The sequence below is a fragment of the Anser brachyrhynchus genome (assembly GCF_964034855.1).
Source record: "Anser brachyrhynchus genome assembly, chromosome: 1".
In the NCBI taxonomy this organism is placed as follows: domain Eukaryota; kingdom Metazoa; phylum Chordata; class Aves; order Anseriformes; family Anatidae; genus Anser; species Anser brachyrhynchus.
In genome coordinates this window covers 143,472,395-143,495,162 of record NC_137694.1, presented here as the reverse complement: position 1 = coordinate 143,495,162, position 22,768 = coordinate 143,472,395, and the positions used below count along the sequence as shown (strand labels likewise).

Sequence of the window (22,768 nt, the reverse complement as noted above, 5' to 3'; positions counted from 1 at the left end):
TGAGATGCAGAAGGCTGGTGGGAGGTATGGACTACTACCTTAAGGGACTCAGTGTGCCCTAGTGATGTGAGCACTTTGCTGAGACCCTGGAGACTTGAGGGTAAGTCTGACGTTCAGGGAGCTGCCTTATTGCCTCTGGCAAGTCACTTCAACTTCCCACATCTCAAATATTCACCCCATCTCTTTCAAACACTGCTTGCCAAATCAGCATCAGTGATGAAGAGCCAAGAGTTGAGGAAGGAAAGATAAATTGTGCTGGTACTGAAAGATGAGGACAGAGAGCCCGAGTCTGAGACAAAGGCGAGATGAGTCTGTGCTGTTTAGGGGAAAGAGAAGAGATGACGTCAGCTCCCTTCAGCTAGATCTTAAGCAGAAGATCTGACATCGTTATGTTCTCAGCTCTAAATGCAAAGAGAAAGCTGCTACGGATGAGGTACAGAACGTGCAGCACGCAGCCAGCACGGCAAAGTCGTTGCCAGGTAGAGATAAATGTAGGACAGCTGAATTACATAAAGCTCAGCTCTCTTGGTCTTTGGCTGCTGAAGAAAGGCAGGGCGTTCAGCAACCCCTCCCATGTGATAGGGCAGAGCACAGGGAGCCAAGCGGCCTCTGTAAGAGTGCTCTAGGAGTAACACATGCCAGAGCTGCTCTGTGAGGATTTTTTGTTATAATAATTAAAATCAGAGAGGCTGTGTCCTCACGGATATACTCATGTTTGTTTTCACATCTCACGCCTGTGACGATGCAGTTTATCATGCACCAGGGTGTTAGTTTGCTTGCACAAGTGTGGCTGCAGAGGCTGAGTGTGGAATAAGCACAGCCCAGCGGGAAGTGCTGCAGCCCCAGCCTCGAGTCGTGACCACCGTCTCAACTCAAATGGCCCCACAAAGAGGCACTCCTGTCCTGCTTGCTTCACCCACATCCCCTCAGAGGTGGATATCAAGGCTGCAAGTCAAGTTTTAAGTAGTTTTGGAGACATTGAGATGATGACTCCAAGCCTTTTGGAAATTGCAAGCTGTCTATGTAGACACAGTCATAATGTATCACCTTTCCGAAAGTATGCATTGCTTTGAAAATCTTCTAAAAAGTCAGAAAAAGAGACTTACCTGCAAATCTCAAGAACTCATTTGGTGCTTCCAGCTGGCAAGGTACAGCCCCTCTGTCTACCAAGAAGGGGGAGTTTAACCCAGGCTCCTAGCTGCTGTTACAGAAGAAATCCAATGAACGATATGCATCTTAAAGCACCATGTTCTCCTGAAATAACCATTCCTTTCCATGGAAAAAAGAGCCATTGATTGGTATGAGGGAGATCTGGGGCTCCTGAAAATACCAAATCCATTCAGCACAGATTAATTATTTATAACTCCACAGGGTTTAACTGAAATTATGAATGAGTCCGTCTTCCCAGTAACAGCTCCAAATTTCAGTGTCTACACGTCAGCTGGGTGTCTGAGCTTCTGTTATAGTCACTGGACATCTAATGGATAAGGTCAGTTGAGCCTGAGGTAACCCAGCTAGGAAAATGTGGGAGTTTATCTTATAATGTCTTATATGACCCTATAAAGAATTGTCTCTCTAAACCCCATTACCTATTGATGAATTTCCCTTGACTACAATGGGAGCCGAGAAACCTAGATTATGGACAGATATCTTTACTCCAGTCCCCTAAATTTAGGTGTCTGTATCAGTAATTAAATCCCTCTCTATCAGGCTTATTAGGTCAAACTCATCTGGGCAGGTGTCTGGCCTTCTGTTCTGCGTGCATTACTTCAGTGCAGAACTTCTCATTCCGTCAGGATTGAACATTGAAGTGACAGGTCTCAAAACAGAATAAATTGCTTCAGAATATGCTTCATATAGATGAAATGTATTTGATCTTTCAGACTCCTGAGAACTAAAATTAAATGTGCTGCAGAATACCCGAATGCACCATCCAAAGAAAATGATCCTGAAATAGCCTGCCTTAAATAGTGGGGCTGATTGGCACCATCATGTATCACAGTGGCTTAAGAAGCCTGAATTAGGCCAGGGTCGAGGTCCATCTAACCTCACACCCAGTTTTCAACACAGACGATTAGGAAATAGTTCAAGAGGAAGTGACCCTTCCCTTTCTGTGCCCTTTGCAACTTCCAGCAATCAAAAGTCTGGGCACATCCCGGCAACTCTTTGTAGTGTCCCTATGGGCTCCCTCCTTGATGAAGCCATTCAAACCCTTTTGGAATCTGTCCATCCCGTGGATGGTCTCAACATGTGTTTCTTCAAGATGTGAAATTCAGGACCTCCTGCTGTGACAGTAAGCTCCACAATTTCAATTTAATCTGTGAAAAATAGATATTCCTTTGGTTTGCTTCAAATGTGTTTCTCAGAGGTATCTCCTTGTTCTAGCATCATGAGAAATAGTAAAGTGTCATTCTGGACTCATTTCTCCACCACTTTTCTGATTTTATAGCTTTATATTGTATTCTATTTCTGCCAGAACAAATGTTATTTATAATGAGTTGCAAATGTTTGAGGAGACATTAGTGTATATGAGAATCAGCTGCAGGAACCTGAGTGAGAGCTCAGTGTGGGAAGATGTCCCTAAAGAATATGAAATATCTGGGAAGAAAAAAAAAATAATCTTTAGAGATCTAATACTGGCTATTCGCCCAACGGAGTCCTTTGATTTGGCCAGACATTCTTAGTACATGAGTTTGTCAGTTCCTGTAAAACAATAAGATGTAGGATGATCAGAATCTTTCTCCATTTGTTTGAATTCTCACAAGAGATCCAAAGTTTGAAATCCTTACCATTCACAAAGTCAAGTCAAATGCATTATTAGGGGCATCTTCAGTTTTCATTACTTAGGAATGAAATCTGTACATCTTAAAATATAAATATTTGTAAATGTATATTGTGAACCCCTAGTTTAGATAAAGCTTGTCTATATATTTCATATCACCTTAAAGCCTCAACAAGTATTTCAGTCATCACAGAATATCATGTTTAACAGCAGTTTTTAATACGGCCATAATAAAATGCACAACCCTAATGGTCATTACCTTGCAGTTCTAGATAGAGGGTATACATGCCTTTTTTAATATGTTGATGGAAGTATACTTATTTTAGGTCATTTTAGTAGGTAATTTTGTTATTCAGTGATAAAATAAGGAGACGATACTCCGCTTCTATTGTTGTATTACTCACACATTGCTTAACGCAACCTGGGGAAATTAACTAGAAGAATTTCAGATGAATTTCACAGTAAATACTCTTTATGTATTTAATAGATCTGCTGAATAGTACTTATGAGAGATAATTTCATCCATCAACAGGAATATGCACTGAAAAATTGAGTGCAGATTACTGAGAGGAAGATTGGAAACTGATAGATGAGCATGAGAAATTAGTACCAATAAATGTAACATAAATTACAGAGAACTCAGTTTGCTTTAGAACAGATTCCTTATTATGTCTGAAGAAAAACTTGGGATCTCAAACTCTGGGTGCTAATGTGAAAGCCCTGCTTTTCCCACATGACTCCTAGTGCGGTGCATATGTTCAGTCTATCAGTGAATCACAGCTTTTCGCTGAACCCTTTCTTTTGGGACATGCTATATTATCCAATACATTTTAAGTGGGATGGGGAAATGAACCATTTTAAACAAATTAGCTTCCTGAAGCACCTGCCTTCCTTATAGTTTTTCAAATCAAGACCTGGTCTGGAAAAAGCTCCAGGTTCAACATTTCATATATACAATTAAAATGCTTAATTGTGCAGAGCATTAGTCAGTGCTGATCTCCTGAGGAAATAGGAACTTTATGAATGATGCCTGCTTCCCACTGTGAGGAGCAAAATTACACAGTTTAAAGAATATATGTGTTAAGCACCTAAGGCTGTTTAGAGAAATCTGAGATCCCATAATACACCATTATGGTATTGTAAAAAAGAGTTTTGTGAAGCAAGGTATTTAGTTTGGAAGTTAAGAAGAAGAAATTGTGCAACAAAATTGGGTAAAATCATTTTTACTTCACTGGTAAGTAATTTACTAATTAAGAAGAGGAAAGTGATTATCTTGAGCTATGCTGATGGGATTCTTTTTTTTTTATTAAAAGGAACTAAAAGTCTAGCTGCCTTTTGGAGGGAAAAAGGGAAATGAGATTTGCAAGAGCACCATGTGCATCTCAAAAGCATGCTGATGAATCTTAGTCCGTGAGCAACTCTAACTCATGTGGAAGTGTGCTATCAAGTAAAATACTGAGAACAAACCTGTGGTCTGCTAGGCATAGAACTATGGGCTCTGATTGGGATGCCAGCACTATGGCCTTGGGCAGCTGGTTTAAACATGCACCTATACATCACACTGCAGGTAAAGGGGCTCTGCCTGCTCTTGGGAGTGCAGCAGAGAGGCAGCCCCAGTCAAAAGCCAGGGAGATGCTCTCGCACAGCAAAGGTACATCCCTCCCACCCCCAGCACTCTCATCGTGCACAGTCTGGGTGGCTCTGGTGTGTCTGGTGACAGAGGGACAGAGGAGCCCAAGAGCTTTACCCAGACCCGGCTGTCTCAGCTCCACTGCTCCCGGGAGCCAGCCTAGGAGCTGGGCACCTGCCTGGGAAATGTGCTGCAGGACATCGGCAGAAGAATCATGAATGCAACCACAAGGAGTGGAAGTTTCAGAACCAGGCTAGTCTTTGGCTTTGTTTTGGCTTTAGTTCATAGTCCTGCCAGCATGCAGTCCTGGTAGCATCCCTTGCATGCTGCAGGTCCGAGGTGCTTCCTTGACTCATCCTGGAGCAGGACACTGCTGACTGCAGTGCCAGTCGTGTTTTCAGTGACAGCGATGCATGTGCCTGCCACAAAGCCCTGGGACATGCCAAACCTCGCTGTTTGGAAACTTCAGTTGTTTTTCATGGAAGAGAGAAAGGTGTTTTTGTTTTTTTTTCATTGGTTTGTTTTGAATGTGTAAGTGACACTACTGGGAAAAAAGGTGGTGTCTCATGACAAAAGAAATCCCAAAAGCCATGTGCATCATCTAACTTCAAGCCTTCTCTAAATATTGTCCAGGTAACATTTACATCAATAAGGATCAAGCAAGACAGATGTGCAAATACACTTACACCCTCTATAAATTCCTACTTTCATCTGCAAGTCAGGAAAAGTAAAAACAAACAAACAAGCAGACTAACAAAAACAATAAAAAACCTGCTGGAGTAAATACTGTCCATAAATATTTTATCAGTTTATTTTGTTTTTCTTGTGGAGTACAATTAGAAAGAGAAAGGGCAATAGAAGAAGGGAGAATGGAGAGGCAGAAAGTACCTGCAGATTTCAAAAGAAATACCAAGAACTTTTCCAGAAGGCATTTTTAAGCTGAAAGTGCCTTGGCAAATCTGTAACATGATTTTCCAAATGGTGCTCAAAATGTCATCCAATTTTAAATCTGTAATATTGCTTTAATCTCCAAAAAGGAAATAATAATGTTTTTCTTTATTATGGGTGATCCAATCTTGTGCTCCTTTCCAGGCTCAGCTCCTACCGATTTTAGTGATCTGGGCCCAATAATACACATTTGACTTATCTGTTTATTTACAGCTTAGATCTGCCATTGCCATTAGGTATCTAGGATACATATTTTGCACACATACGGCACATACAGAAGACATACTTGCAGACACACTTTCATCGAATATGATAATGTAAGAATCACTACCCTACCTAAAGAAACGTGTTTGAATTGCATACGTCTAGTGCTACCCTCCAAATACCAGATAAATACCTTCCCAAAATAGCATCACTCAGTTTTCACAGCAGGTGTCATTCATCAGGTACGAGGCTGCATCTAAACGTGTTAGCAATAATAATTCAGCATGGTGTGCAACTCCGGCTCATTACCAGCAGCCCCGGGCACTGAAGACTAGCGAAGTCACTACAGCAGCGCCGAAATATTTAATCCCATAACAAACATTCAGTCCTTTGACAGGAATATTATACAAATATTGATCCCGTAAGTCAAAAAGACTCTGAAGAACCTGGCTTTTCTCCTTCAGCCACCTGTGGGCCACCCGCTGCCCTTCAGCCTGTCCTGGGAGCAGGTGGTGGCACAGGAAGGGGACCACGGGCAAGGGCAGCCACGATGGCACGGGCAGTACCCCACAAACAGCCTGTCAAGGGCAAGCCCTGTTACGGCACGTTCATTGCATCGAGCAGTCAGATGAGAAATGCCACCACACAATGGCTAATTAGGAGTCTGCAGGGAACCTCATTGCGTGTTTCTGTGTAATTCGTAATATTCACACCAGGCCTGACAGAAAACTGCTGAGGGGACGGGACCGTTCTCAGCCACTCCCGAAGGGCTGAATGCACCAGGACACCAGTGATGAAGGGCCAGTTTGCACAGATGGTGACAGGGCTCTCTCCAGGCCCCACCAGGCACCAGAGACTGCTGGCCTTAACTAAACGCCATGTCATGCTTGGCTCAGCCCCACAGTAATTGCTTGGTCTTAACACGTGTTCTCTCTCCTAGGCCGGGCAGCACAGGGCCTGGTGCCCTTCTGCCAGTGGTGCCCTGTGCATCTCGTCCTCACGTGCCTCCCTTCTCCATGTCCTCCTTTGGTCCTCCTCCCTTCCTGCTCTTCGGTCCCTTCTGGAGCTTTCAGTGTGGTGAATTTCTTTAGTAGCGTGGCAGTGATAAATAATCGCTTTCCCAATTATTACTGATTACTACCACTACAGAAACACTTCCAAGACTTGTTTACACCCCATGTGCACAGAGCACAGAGCGGGAGCCAGTGTCCACTTTCCAAGGCCTTACCACCCAGAGGTCTGCCAGCTTTGTTTTCAGACCTCAGCTCTCTGGGAAGAGACTCTTTATCAGGGAGGGCAGTGACAGGACAGGGAATGATGGCTACAAAATAAAGAGGGTAGAATTAGGTTAGGTATCAGGAAGAAATACTTCTCTCAGAGGGTGGTGAGGCCCTGGAACAGGTTGCCCAGAGAAGCTGTGGATGCCCCATCCCTGGAAGTGTTCAAGGCCGGGTTGGATGGGGTTTTGGGCAACCTGGTCTGGTGGGAGGTGTCCCTGCCCATGGCAGGGGGTTGGAACCAGCCGGTCTTTAAGGTCCCTTTCAACCAAAACCATTCTGTGATTCTACAGAAACACAAGACAACCTGAGGTCTCCCTCTCCTTATCTCTGCCCTGAAGAAAGGACCTAGGCCTGTGGGGATCAGATTTCCTCCCAGCAGCCTACAGACATAGACCAGAGTCTGGAAGAGACATTGGGAATGAGCAAGCTGATGGGCCTGAAGTGGCTTGGTCCCCACAGGAGGGCACAGGGCATGACAGGTGCTGGTGTACACACACCATAGTATTCAAAGAGCAATAGAGCCAAAGGATGTCTGTGGGGTGCCAACACCACGGGAGGGGAGGTATCAGGATCTGGCCTCACTGGCTGGGAAGCATGGAGGGGATGGCCAAGGCTGGTGGAGAGGGGTGCTCTCACAGGGTAGGAGGCCAGCCCAGTGAAGCCCATGACTTTGTTCGCACTGGCAGACCACAGATCTAGAGAAGAAAATTTCCCTGCAAGCCATGAAAGTTTTTATCCTCCCCTGGGGTCTCAGGCAATACAGTGAAGATCCCACCATCTCTCCCAGTTTTTCTTTCTTTGGGGTCTCCTGGAAAGAGAGATTTATTCCCCAACAGTCCCCAGGGAGTCAGAAATAGAGTCTTCAGGCTTTGATCATCCCCTTGAGTGAAAGAAGAAAAAAAAAAAAGTAGAGAAATGGGCAGAAGAGTGTATGCAATGCTGAAGAGACAAAAGAAGGGTGAAAAGAGGGGTAGGAGAGGCTCGGGTGAGGAGAGAACAAGGAGAGGTGAGGAGTGGAAGGGATGGAAAGCCGAGAACAAAGGGGAGAAGCTCTGAGCATTTGAAAGAGCAGGTAAATGAGGGAACGAGCGCAGATAGGCACGGGAAGAGGAGCAGTGCCTTAAGAGATACATTTAACAAAGGGAAGAAAAGGGAAGTCTTAGCAATGTTTTAAATAGGGAAGAAATGGGGAACAAGCAGCTAAAGAAAGACATAATCAGAAAGAGGAGACTTCCTTGCAGAGAAAGAGAGATGAGAGCAGACTGACTCAAAAGGGAGAAAAGTCCTGGATTCTGAAGAAATACGTTAAATACATTACAAGCTTGACATACAAAAGAAGAGGCATAAACTATATAGAGAGAAAGAAAATGAAGTAGAAAAAGGAAGCAGGTGGAACAAAGGGAAACAGGGCAAGTAATGTAGTTTTAAAATATTATTAAAAGTAAAAGTTGGATTAAAAAAATTCTTATTGCCAAGCTCATTTCTCCCTTTAGAACTCTACGGTATGAAACAAAACATATGTATAGTCTGGCATTACTGTTAATATCCCTTCCTTCAAATCCGCTTTTAATGGGTACAGATAATAAAGCTGGTAACCATTTAAGAGCAAATGCCATTACAAATGATGACCTGTAATCCACTATAAGCTCTTATCCTCTGCTTACACAAACAGACCTGGGTGCTTGAAATGAAAAGAGACTTGTATTTTCTTTCTTTCCATGCAGAGATCCTCAATCTTCTGGCCAAATTTCAATTGCCAAAGTACAAATGGCTAAAACACTGAGCTGCAAAGTCTACCTAAAAAGAAAATAGTTTTCCTTGATCTTCACTATTTGTGATGCAGAATTGTATTCTGTTTACTACCTCAGAGTGGCATGTGGAAGATTACTGAACAATTTGGCAGAGGGTAAGTTCTTTTTCAAGTGGTAAGGTGGCCCAAAAGATCTGCTTGCTGGCAGCACAGCCTCTTGCAAGCTCCCTGGAAGGCTCCTTGCTCCTTCCTGCCATGCACAGCACAGGAGGCTGTACAGTGTGTTGTGCCGAGGAAGGAATAAGCCAAACGCTTCAACATATCTAATGCTGTCTTACCAGGCAGGCACTTGAGCACTGCAGGGGCAGAGGGTGTGACCCTCAGCTCTTCAAACTCATGCTCATGCAAAACTCTGAGGCTTTTAACCAGTATTACTCCTCACAGGCTCACCCAACTGCTACAGCTCCTTATGCAGTAACTGAATGTACGATCACATTGCTTGGCAACATTGTCCTTCCAGAATCAACACTTTTACAGCCACCCCAGCCCCTTTCCTTCTCCCTTTTCCCCATTTTTAACAATCACTTGCAGCCCGCTTCCCCCTTTCTCATCAGAACAACAGGCATGCGACCTCTCTGCCCTCACTGCGTGTGCTGCAGAGACGGCCCCAATTAGAAGTCTAATTTTAATGTTGTTTTAACCATCACTGCATTTGTGAGATGATGGCAAGAGACTGTAACGAGGATGGACAAAAGACATACAAACCCACAGGAAAAACTAATGATGAATCATTGTTTGAAAGGTGAGTCATGCCTGAGTGCATGCATATGTCAAGCATGAGACTGGCATAGCTTCACTTGATTAACCCAAATCTGCTTGAAGTCTCCTCTTGCAGCTATGCTTTTAAGGGAACAGTAACACACCACAATTATTTGTACAGTGATTTCCTTCCCTGCCTGTTTCTATGAACATTTTGTTGGGCTCCAGCATAGAGGGAATGGCTGTAAGAGACATCCAGTCTTGCCTCTAGTCCCGGGATGGGGTTAGCTCCACCTTAGGTAGACCCTGCAGCTCAGTGTTTTAACCATTTAACAAACCTTAACAGAGGTTTGTATAGTCTGCTCTTAATATTTTCTGGAGAGGGGGATTCACAGCATCCCCATGCAGAGCACACCAATCTGACACTGTAGATCCAGGCCTCTCACAACCATCACTGGATTAACAATGAGAGCTGGCACCCTCATTTATCAGGGGCAATTTCACGACCATGAATGAATGTGTTGTTTCACTGGCCATGTGCTCTCCCCGGGTCCCCTGACCAGCTCCAGGGGGCTGCACAGTGAGTGGGGTTTGCTTTTGCACGGGGGTCCCTGCTGGCCACCTACACGCTGGTGCTGCTGCCAGGGATGGGGCAGGGATGTACGGCCCCACGGGCAGCATCTCCAGCTTGGGTCAGCATGGAGCGATGGAGAGGCTGAGCCCCAGGTGGTGACCTCTCATCCAGCATCTCCTGACAAGCACTTTCAGCTCACACGAGGCAGCAGTGATGCAGATCGAGGTGGTGGTGGGACTGCAGCCAGGCTGCCTGCTCTGCCTGGAGGTGAGATGTCCCCTTCAGGTATGGGTCTGCTCCATGGTGCGTGGTGAGGCTGATCTGCTGCCAGCAGCACTGGTGCTAGCGGGGATACCTTCCCCATCGGAGGTGGGCTGAGTGCCCTGCTGTCCCCATCCATTTGCAGGGCACTGCAGCCCATCAGCACTGGTGCGTCTACATCTGCACTGCTCTCCAGTCCCACCTCACTGCCAGCATTGTCAAAGCTCTGCGGGCATTATTCGTGAGTGCTACCAAAAAAAAACACCACACCAAAAGATGCCCTATTATACTCGTTTCTATGTATTTTCTGGGTAGTAGGAGGGAAGATCAGCTTCATGACAGCAGAAAGTGTGTAGCATCCTTCCATGGTAGGCATAGAGAGTTTTATGCCAAATAAAATTTATTCATTTATTGCACTGAAAGGCACTCGCATATTACTAGCTGTCCTTTTTTTTTTTTTTTTCTTTTTTTTCTTTCCTGCCCTGATACAGAAGGATTGGGGTTTTGTATGCTGGTGCAGGTGATGTAAATCATTCAAAATGGGATCTAATGCTGGTAAATGCACCAAAATGTGCTAGGCAGCCAGGTGGTCTGCAGAAGCTGAGCTCAGATCCCCCGATTCCTAGTCAAGTGCTGAGCTGCACGAACATAGAGATAATGCTGTGTAACTCTTGCAAGCATTTAGCCATTGGCGAACAGCTGCCTAGCAATCTCTTTATGAGATTTATTTCTCTCTTATGGTTTTGTCAAGGAAACAGTAGCTGTTGATAACATTCAGAAGCACAGAGGTGCTATTTAATACTCGGGACAGTGAGCAAGCCAAAAATCCTCTGTGAAAAATAAGCTTGTGTGATCGTTTGACTTTTTTGTCATTTTACAAATCATATGTGCCCAGGGTTTTTCATTCAGGGAATGTTTATTTGTAAATAACATCAGGCTTTAGGAAAACTTTGTGCTTTATTTTATGCAAACAATTCTATTTTAACTGGTATTTCACATGGCATTCAGACCGTGGGTTGCAGCAACATCACTCATCTTCCTGCAGGCAAAACTCTGCCTTGTTTTGACAGTTGTTCCTGATGCTTTTTCCTTTTGCGAAGGAGACATACCCAAGATAAGAGCTGGGACAGCCGTGGGGGACTAAAAACTAGAATGCACGTAGCAGGCCCCAACATGATGCGAATTTATGCTTTTCTTCCTTCCGAGCAGCGCAGGATCATCTCCCTGCAAAGGGGCGAGCTGGGCAGCCAGTGCCAAGGTCTCTCTACCATCTAAACACCTCTCTTTTTCTCCAAATGCAAGCGCTGCCTGCATCCCTGCGCCCGCAGGAAAACCACTCCTGACAGCTGAGCACCGTGAGCGCGGTGTTTGCTGATTCCTTTCGGAGGGGAGAAAGGGCAGGCTGGGAAAATAACACCAGAGAATTTATTCCAGAATATCAGAGGCAGCTCCATCCCCCTCACCTGTGCAATTCTGGCAGCTGAACCCTGCGAGTGGCTGCTAGGAGGCAGAAAACCGTGCTGAATCTGTGCTGCAGCATACACCATTTCGCCTTAATTTTGGCTCACCTCCCCAGAACCCCCCCCAGGAAAGCGTTCCCCCAGGCTCCGCAGGCAGCGTGCGGCTGAGCGCCATGTTAAATTAGCTCTTTCTTTCCACGCAGCACGGCGGTATTGGCAGAAAGGAGGAAACGCAAAAGCAAATCAAATGAGCGGAGGCAGGTTTTGAGCTGCAAACTTACCCTCTGCATTGTGGCAGTCCTATAAGAGCTGGGTGCTACCCCTAGGGGGAATGATGGGATTTGGCACCACTGTGCTCCATTTATTCTCAATTAGAAGAAAAAATCCCTGCTGTGGCCAATTTATATATTAGTGCTAGCACTGAGCTTATGAATTAGGAACCTGCATTTTGTTTGTTTTCCGTGATTGCTGCTTCCCCCCATGAATGTTTCTCTGCTGCTTGTATTTCCCTGTGTAGCGATCCTGTGGCATTTGGGAACCTCCACATACACGTGTGCATGTGTGGTGCAGGCCAGCTGACCAAATCCAGCTTCTGCTCGAGTTTATAGCAAGCGTTTCACTCCAGCACAAATAACCCAGATTTAAGAGCAAGAGCTAGGCACCGCAGTGCCTCAAATGCACTCTTTTTCCTCCTGAAAGCCTTTGAGTCGCAAGCGAAGAGTGATCTTTGGGCGCATCCCGAGGACACACATCTGCGTGATCAAACAGCCCCAAATCTGACAGAACGGTGTCAGTTCAGCCGAGGGGACAGCCGCGCTCGGTGAGCTGACAGCAGCAAAAGGAAGGGGTCGTGGCAGGTCACCGCTCTCATGCAGCTCGAATCCCGATGCGTTCCCTCCGAATTCCCCTGTTCCTGGGCGAACCTCCCGAAATGTGCACGGCTGGAGGCACGCAGACCCGCCTGGCCTCCGGAGTGACGGCAGGGAGGAGGAAGGCGGAATTACCCTGGCGATGCCGGCCGTGCTTCCCAGCCGCTGCAGTCCTCAGCTGACCCCGGCAGGCAGGGACTGCGGGAGTTGCGTGGGATTACGGATCCCCGCTGCTCTTAATCCGGGGGCAGCCGGCGTTCACCGGCCCCCTCCGCAACCTCCACACCAGGGACTGCCTGCATTCATGGTTTCATTGCGCCGGGTGCTTGTTTATACACTCCTCTCCAGTTCTGTTTGTCTTTCCTTTATCCCTGAAAATCCTCTCCTTCCTTAGAGAGTCCTTCCTCCATCCTTTGGTACAAACTGGGACATGGCAAAAAGCCCTCGCCCAGCCAGCCTGCCCAGACACCAGGCTGGTGTCCGGTGGTGGAGCGACTGTCAGCAGCAGCACAAGCGTGCTGTGCTGGCATGAATTGCCTGGTGGTGGCTGGGACCTCATCACTTTTCCTTTTTGAGTCTGTCTGAGAATTCACACCCCTTGTGCAGAATGCATCCTTGCTTCGTTTTGGAGAAAGAGGGTGCATTTCTCCTTGCTAGCCCCGGTATCTTTGTCTTCTATATTTAGCCTTCTAGGAAAAAAGTATTTATACCATCTACATCACTTCTCTCCCGATAGCTTGTTTTTCTGCTCATAGTTATTATATGTACAAACACACCTGGCTGGCTGGGTCTCCTACATCTCCCACCACTGTCACTTCTCCCGCTGGGAGCCCCCCAGCACTGCTGCCGTGCATGCCCAGAGCTGTCCCGTGAGAGCAAGGTGGCACCGGGAGGAGGCCCCTCACCTGGGCCTGTCCCCAAGAAGCCTTGGTCAAGTCAACCATGCATGGGGGGTAGCAGCAGAAGGGTAAAAAGCAGTGGCAAAACTCACATCGGCTTTGAAGAGAGAGAACATTTCCTTCGATGTACTCTACTGTTCAAATCTATTTATGGTTTTGTTGTTGCTGTTGTTGGGTTTTGTGTTCTTGTTTCATTTTCTATTTTTTCTTATACTAGAATTACCTGTCTTTCAGGTGTGTTACGTGTGCAGCCTCAGGAAGAATAAATAAATAAAATATGTTGGTTTGTTTGTTTTTATTCTTAAATATTTCCCATTGTTTCCCTCTCAGATTCCTACCACAGAATATATGGTGTAACAAGACTAAACAGATCTTCCTGGAAGGGCACTATTTTGGCTCCTTCGCATACATCTAAGTCACTCTAACCCTTAACAGCTGATCAAAACCTGCGTGCAACAAGAGAGCTTGCATTGCTAAAAACACAACCTGAGAAGACACTAAGAATAACAGAGTCAACGGGGTCCTTCCCATGGCAGAATATGGGCCAGGACAGCAAGCAGCGCAGACGTCGGACCATGAGGACCTGAAGTGCCCGGCCAGTGATCAAAGGATCTCGTGTATCCCACAAGAACTGTCCACAGTTTCACAGATTTGGGGGTTAAGTTACTTGACATCAGGAACAGAAACTCCTACGCGCTACCCTCACAGCACAGCAATAAAACTGCTATTCCAACACTTTCTGTTAAATAAAATCAGAGCCTGCTTTGCTTAATGCACTGGATATTTAAAACTTATTATTCTTGATCTGCATTTGTGTGCTACAGGAGAAGTAGCCAACTCCAGATGACAGGACAGATGGAGTTTTACGGTGCATAAAAAAATGGGTTCTCGATAATAAGTCATATGTTACACTTGCACGTTCTTCTGCACAATTAAGATATTTCCTTTAACAATTAGCAAAAAAATGGAAGAGAATTGGCACTGCAGTGTTTTGACTGAGCTGTAATAAAACTGCAGAGCTGAGGCGGAGGAACTTGCATATTCTTCCCACAGGACTCTACCCAGAAAAAAAGATTTCAGGAAGCACTGTGAACTCATTGAGATATGCTACAGCAGAAAATGCTCCTCTTTCTGGGTCGGAAATAACTCTTTCCATAAGGAAAGCCCGGTGCTTGTGGCTGCTCTCTCTCTGCACAACGGGCTGCCCAGAGTCAGAGAAACCTCTCCAAGGAGCTGCCATGGGAAAAGAGAGCAGGAGTGCTCAGTGACTTGCATTCCCTCCCTCTCCACCTCCTTTTAGCAGCCAACATTGGATGCAACCTTTGGCTCCCAGCCTTCCAGCAGCCCCCAAATCTATAAATGGTGCTGGATAGGAGAGAAGAGATAACAGGTCCTAAGGAGGCAGGAATCATCCACATCAGGTGCCTGCAGCCTCGGATCTAGATAGCAGCTACATCTGTTTACAAAGATTACCTAAAGGACTCTGGAAAACACATTGAAGGCAGGTTTGCAACCTCATCCGATGTAGGTCTGGCAGGCACCATGCTACGCCACAAGCCAAACCACGCTTGTTATGCAAACCTGCCCCTTCTCTTCTCAAGGAGGTTGTTTGTTTCCTCCGTGATCACCAGGACCTGCAGAGTCCATCTCTGCTTGCAAAGAAAAGGAAGAAGAAAAAAACAAAATAAATACAGGCAGAAAGGTTTACTAAAATGGTTTTCGTCTCCTTACTAACTCCAGTGATCATCCAGAAAGGAAAGTTGTCACACAGTTGTTTGACTGCCTACTTTTGGGTGGCAGAGTTTTACTTAATCACTGCGTTATCTGGAGCACGACATTGCAGCCACTGAAGCCAGTGGACGCTGTATTAGTAACTGAAGGAGTAGCTGGGCCAGATCCTGGACCTGAAATCATGCCACTGGAATCCTACCACCCTGGCTGATGTGCAGGAGGGCAGCAGCGATCAAGCATTTTGGTGAAGTGCTGCACAACCTACTTGCCCCTGCCCACTGCCGCAGAATTAGCAGGAATGGTGCCTGCCATCAGGTCACATCAACGTGCAGCACAGCAATAGAAACGCACCTCTTCTCCTCCACCCCTTCCTCCCTGAGTCTCTGCCGAAGTTGTCCTTCGCTCAGCGCCATCCTCTTCCTCCCGAGTTTTTGCAGGAGCAGATGTGGCAGCCCCAGGCCAGCGCGGTGGAGCCTGTGCCGTGTGTGCTGGCACACCCTCCGGTCCCTGAGTAGCGCTCGCTGCATCTCTAAATCCCGGTGGGTGATGTGTGTAGCTCAGCATGAGTATTTCTGATTGCCCAGAGATAAATCTTCCATCTCCCATGGCAAAATAAGGCTCAGCCTCATGACGGCCACGGGAGCAGAAAACGTTTCCTGGTGATTGTTCCCATAACGTGGCTCAGAGCTCAGCCGAGCACCGTGCTCACCGCTGGGCTGTTGGGATGGGAGCAGTCAAGCAAGGGAAGTCAAGGCCTTGGGCTTCCCAGAGGAGACCCTCAGCAGTGGGAAGGTCTGAGCCTTCTGCTCTTCCCAATGAGCCCACAACTAAGCAGCACTGGAGCACTATGATTTTCTGAGTGTTTCCGCTGGTATTTAAGGTTTAATTGTTCTCTGTATTACAGGAGGTTTGGTCATTTCCTCCCTATTATTCTTGCATAAAGTAACAGATACCGAGTGTCATTAGGCTCATCCCCGTATCAGTGGGTGGGGAATGACCCCCACAAAGGCATCCACCAGTCTGAGTTGTAAAGGAGACAGAAAACTATGAAGTAGACTGCTGGGGAGGAAAGCCAGGGAGCCACAGACAGAAACCTGCTCTTGGAGCTCGCAGGGTCCCTTTCCCAAATCGCCCCAATGTGCAATGGCTCAGTCCTTCTCTTTTGGCACGAACCATGTAACACAACTTAACCCTAAGGACAACATTAATAAATTGTGCTCAAGTCAATTGAGCATTGTAGGCAGCTCCTACAATGCACTCTTCTATGGGGCCGAATACCGAATTTGAGGTAACCAGCCCTGTCTCACATCATCTCAGCAGGTTGCAGTGGGAAAGTGTGAAAGCTTTGGGGGAAGAAACAAAACACACGAAGAAACAACTATAATTTTTCTTCAATATTTCCTTTAAATTTTGCTGAAAGAATCCTCTCTCTGGGGTCTTCTCACTTAAAAAATATGGTCTTTTTTTCTTATGAACTGGTGTTTTAATTGTGATAATTTTGAGGTAAGGGCAAAGATCCTTTTCAGCTGCTATGGGTTATCAGGGGCAGTTTATTTGTGCATTCCACCTTATCGAGCACTTTTATGAGTAATTCTATTGAATGTTTGGCTTCCTGTGACCTTGACCGACTGCCTTATCTAACTGAATCATGCCCAGACTTCCTGTAGTCTCTGGATATGTCTATTTTGGTGCTAAAATGCAAGTGACTATATTTACTTGTAGAAATTGTTGGACATGAATACTGTTATGTGGACATTAGAAGCTAAGACACAGGGAAGACCTGTTGGTTTCTTTTATTATTATCCAGCTTTTTAAACAGCTCCAAATACCCTGTCCAGCTGTGAGCATTTTTAGTTCACTTTTTCAGTATCATTATGGGATTGTCATTTATTTTCATCTATTTCGTGCAACACCTTAGGAAGAATGAAAACTAAAGATGGATCCTGAGCTTAATGAATCCTCCCATAGGGAACATTTGAAATCTGCACATAATTGCTTGTTCATATGTAAAAAAGACCGAGGATCATGCTGATGGTAACATGAACCTCACAAGAAAGGATAAGCAACCACATAATAGATCACTATGGAAAGACCTACCATAGGGAAACTCTCTCTTCCAGGGCCTGGGTGTTTATCTTATGTGCTAAACTTTGAGGGTGTCTGTTCCTCCTATAGTTTATCTCTTTCCATTGCTGACATTTTCATTGTCTCTATGTGCTTTAAATCCCCTTTGAGACATGTGTGTTTGTATTTTCTGCTTTTTTTACACTGTGCTAGGTTCCCAGTACCTGCGGCAGTCCCTGGTAAAGGGCTCCTCGAGTTCATTATGAATTGTGCGACCAGGAGCCTGCCCCTTTTGCCTATTTGCCCAAACACCTCTGCTCCAACAGCAGCACCTCTGCAAGTGCATCTCCATGGCAGCACCTCTGCAAGTTTATGACAAAGTCACGGGTTGGCTGAATGCTAACAGTGTCCTGTGGCTTGCAAACAAGTTCTTAGGTAGTCATAAACCAACATGCAGATAACCCCGGTAGGGAGATTAAATGAAACCTGAATTATAATTTGATCCAAAGTCCTTTTTCCAGAAGTGAACCACAGGTTTTGAAGCAGGAAGAAGCTGTCTTATTCCAGAGGTGTTTCTAGCTTTTGGCAAGCTCTGAGGGGAAATGGCGTGCCCTTATACCAGAGCTGTCCCTCACAGATAGTTGCCAGGGATGCCTGCCCCTCCATATCTGAACTCAGCTGTCCTTTGACCGTGCCTTGAAGGGAAAACAATTCTGGCACACCCTAGAGAGCACATCAGCTGATCTTGTGATCTCCTGATATCCTCCTGAAGAGCCACTTTTCCCAGAAACCATGACTTGAAAGGAGCCCAGCGATCTCTGTTCTGATGGGAACACGGTGGCTGATTTCCTCCAGTTACACTGTTGCTACTATAGATGTCCTGAAAATTTTAAAAAGTTCCTGAAGAGTTTTCCTAGCTCCTGTTGTCTAATTGTTGGAGAAGCGAGGTTTGGTTGTTTTGGCGATTGGAGCCTCAGAAGGCAGTGACCTAATGAGAACAGCTTGGCACCACAGGAACCATGCTTCTCCCATTTAGTGGGCAGACTGGTGAGAAATGAGTGACCTGCATCCAATGGATCTTTTCCGCTATTTCATACTGAATGAGTAGATCCTTTAACTAGCCAGTTGCAGGTTTGGAAATATTTTTTTTTTTTTTTTGGAAAGGGGCATAAAGCATCTTGTCTAATGAATCACATCTCTTAGTTTATAGCCTCTGCCTTGCGGCCAACCAGTATGGCACTGAAGTAGATATACCACCCCATAAATAAAGCTGCACTGGATGAAAAAGGAATAAAGATGCATGAGCTTTGCTGTAGTACTGAGGGGAATAGCAACAGGGCAGTAAAAAGACAAGATATTAATTTACCTTGTACTTCCTTGACACTGATATGCATACACGTATACACACCGGAAAATCATCTCTGTGACCTCTGCTTTACAAGGATAATATGGCAGTAATTGACTTTTCACTGTTGTATAGCCATGAGAACAGAAATAGACATACTTTTAGAAGCAAGGTTATCATCAGTTACAGCTCCATCAGAAATTCTTCCAGGTATTTTCTACCTTAATTCAGCTCTGGAGCCTAATTCTCTTTGTAATTAGCAATTACAGTGCATATTGAAAAAGCACATAGAGGAGGCAAATTGATGTGAAATTAATGTGTATCATTCGCACCAAGTTCCTTGAAACCCACTATTTCTGTTTTCCTTTTTCATAAAATGGACAAGCGAGTCTACTTTAAAGAAAATTACTCCTTGGCAACAGTGACCTGAGAGGCCTGCAAGTCTGCATAGCAAGCAGGCTCAAAAACTTGATTATTTGTTATAAGAACAGGTTTGAAACATTTAATCCATAGAGCACGTTATGATTTCAGCTGAGAAATTTCATCTTCAATATTCCTGAGGACTGAACTAAAGTGAGAGGCGGGCAACTGCAAGTCACTCATTAGTATCCACACTGTGGTTTAATCCTTGTTAGAGGAGAATAACAAATGTAGAAGGGTTCATTTTTCCCCTCACATGGGAAATGTGATTCAAGAGTGTATTTTTCAGTCTGCTCAGAAGCATGCAAAAATAATGTTCATTAATGTTAGGGAAGATACAGATGCTGCATGAGAAAAGGATATAGCGATGATCATTGATTCTGGCAGAAGACTTCAGGAGCTCTCTTTGAAGTCTGACAACAGGAATCTGTGCCCAGATTTATGCCGGGCTTTAATCTGTGACAATTAAATTAGGGGATAATGAAGGAAGATGGTGCTATCTTTACTCTCGGTTGAATTAATGATTTTTGAGTTGTGAGGGATGCTTACCTCTCTGGCTGGCAGTCACAGAACTTCTGTTCCATCAAACTGTGATTGTAAGCTTGGATTTAAAGCCCTGAAACTGCTTATAATTCCTTCCTGTGGCCCCAGTGTTATTTCTAGGGACCGACAAGCATACTTTGTTAATGCTCCTGGGACACGTATTAACATAGCTAATCCAAGGATGCATGGAAGGGATGCGAACGCCTGTTATCCCTGAACAAGGACCTTGCTCACCGGGCGGTGCAGGCAGACACAGAGGGGGATGCATCTTATGGCAGGGAGGGTGCTGGTGACGGGATGCGGGCAGTGCAATTTCACCTCTCTCCATCCCTCCCCACGCCGCCTTGCTGCTCCTTCCTCCGCCACATCGCCACACGCTGAGCTTTGCTCCCACCTTCAGCCACCCGTGGTCGGTGCCCGAGCATCTACCACACGCCTGCATTGCTCCCGTGGCTGGACCAGGCTCATGTGACCTGTTACAAAACCATGTTATCGTCTGGCTTAAAAACGACATAGTTTACAAATGCCTCGGAGCAGCTCAAAATTTTCCTTCTGGAGAGCTCTTCAAATAAGATTTACAGTGCTCGTGTTTAAAAATCGTGCAGTTTAATAAAAAGAGACGACTGTTTTCTTCGGATGCAGCTGGATAACGTATTGCCAGAGGTACAAAAATAATAGTGATTTGGAGATTATTAATATTTGTCCTCAATTTTTTTACTTGGAACATTTTGTCATGTCCCAAGGCCTTTCCTGTGGCCCTCAGGTGATATTTATTTATCATTACAGTCAGTGTTTAGAATGTGTGCTATGACAATTAATATTTATACCCGTGGCACAGAAAAAAAAATACTGTGTTATTCCTTGATTGAGCAAGCGATCTCCATCTAACATGGACCACGATCCTTGAAATTCCTGAGGAGGAGGTGAATTTGCCAGCAGTCAGGTATTTTGTTTCCAAAAAGTCTGTTTTACTTCAGCTACTAGGAAAAATACGCTTATTTTTCATAAATTCTTCTAACTATGGAAGAAACCCAAGGCGTTTCTCCCTGAATATAGAATGACAAGATACATAAACATGGAAAAAGAGAGAGAGTTGCGTTACCTCAAGATGAATTGCTACCGGGGCAGGGAGACACACACCACCGTGGCTTTTTAAGCTCCAAATTTGGAAATGAACTAAATCTTATTAAGCGTCCAACATATTTTATACGGTTCCCTCCAGCCGTGCCCTGTCTAGGCAGGATACGTCTGCTGTAGCTCAGGCATCTGAATGTCAAACATCTAAGTTTGACTTAGTCACCCAGGCTCCCTTTATAGTCAAAGGAAGGGGCCGACACCTGCAGAGGGCAGTTCAGCTCATCCCCACGTCCGTGTTTAATGCAAGGTCAGAGCTGCTGCCCTGGGGGAGTGCCCAGCTCTCGCCACTGACTATAAAGAAAGCCCCCCAGGGGCTCCATCTTAGATCTCTCCAACACCCCAAGTTCGGTGTGATTAGTCCACGCTCAAACAGAAATATCTTCATAACGCTGCTGGCGGCAGAATACTCATGTCCACTTACAGAGTAGATTTCAGCCTGGTTCCCATTTAAAAAAAATAATAATAATAATAAAAAGATAAGACGTGTGATGTGCACGAGATATATAGGAGTGATTTCTCTATTCTATGATATTTGCTTGGGTCTCTCTGAGACTTTAAAGGCACTAATGGGTGCAAAACTTCTTGAGATCTGATTAGTTTCAGCAATGCAAAGCCTTTATGGGGATGCTGCAGATTTGCTTTGAGAAGAAAGCAAGGAAAAAGTGCTCTGCTCTCTGTGTTACTTAGTCAAGGCTATCTGGCAAGGTAGCCTGCCTGCCTTTTAATTTGCAATCCAGCTCCAACAAGAAACTGAGACAAAAAAGAGACAGGGAGTTAGCCTGAAAAGCAGTTGTCATGGTGTAGGCAGGCATTTCAAGCACACACACTGGAGCCACATAACAGTTTTGAATTTGCTGGGATTCACATTGCAGCTGAAGTTGTATGTGGTATGTCACAGTTCTGCTGCTGCTGCTGTTTGCCTTGTGCCCCAACAGAAAATGAGAACTATTGTCTTTGGTAACATGAAAGATAAACGTTCACATCTTTCTTCCACCTAATTTAATGGAACTATTCAATTATTTAACAAGTTATTCTATTTTCACACCTACTGCCTTTTTCTGCTTTGGATTCACCTACCAGCCTTTGTGTTTTTGGCTGTCTCTCGGCTGTTTGATAGCACGAGACAGCCACCTGAACCCCACCTTGAGAAAAGCCTTTGCTGCTCTCTTCTGCGTGGAGAGACTTTGTATTTTCTTGTCACCCTTCCCAAGCCCTGCCAGAGCCTAGTGAGAAAATCAAAATCTGCATTGCTCAAAAGTCATCCCAGACTAACAGAGAGAAATTTGTCAGCATCCCAACAAGACGAACTACTGTTCGTGTCTGGTTTCAGTCAAGAGCCTGCAGATTGCTGTATGCAGCTATCCTGTTGAGGTGTTTGTGTCGTGTGCTCCTGCTACACAAACAGCGTGCCACAGGATATAATGGCCAGAGAAATGCCAAGCAGCCACCCAGGGAAGGAGACTCTGCTGACACAACATTGCTCACTAGCCAGTTAAATGCAGGGGATGATTCTCAGCTAACAGAGAGGCATTTCCATATCTAACACAGGAGAATCTGTTATTTAACTTATGAGGTGGCCAGAATGCAGCCTGCTAGAGGAAGGAATAATGTCAGCTTCAGGATGAAAGATTAAACCTGCCTGGACCCTGGAAGATCTCAAAATGAAGTCTGAACACACAAGCTAATGTGACTGTGAACAAGAAGTGACCTGATGGTGAAGGAAAGGTGAATTGAGGTGAAGGGAGGCTCTTGGAGAGCGACTTTTTACACAGGCAGATAGTGGTAGGATAAGGGGGAATGGTTTTAAACTATAATATGTTAGGAAGAAATTCTTCACTCAGAGGGCGGTGAGGCCCTGGCACAGGCTGCCCAGAGAAGCTGTGGATGCCCCATCCCTGGAGGTGTTCAAGGCCAGGCTGGATGGGGCTTTGGGCAACCTGGTCTGATGGGAGGTGTCCCTGCCCATGGTGGGGGTGTTGGAACTTTGGGTGGGCTTTAAGGGCCCTTCCAACCCAAGCCATTCTGTGGTGTCCCCCAGGCAAGGTCCCTCGGAGGCCTCCCAGCAGAGGCACCCAAGGGCGACACGCACAGCATCTGGAGCCCCAGCCAAAC

General features: G+C 45.5%; 1 long non-coding RNA gene across 1 annotated transcript; it reads left to right on the top strand.

The window, feature by feature from the left end:
- The first annotated feature begins 1,458 nt into the window (after positions 1–1,458).
- LOC308184409 lies at positions 1,459–21,116 on the top strand. The gene is made up of 2 exons (XR_013942644.1): positions 1,459–2,293; positions 13,747–21,116. It is a non-coding gene; the product is annotated as an uncharacterized lncRNA (long non-coding RNA).
- Positions 21,117–22,768: the final 1,652 nt, after the last annotated feature.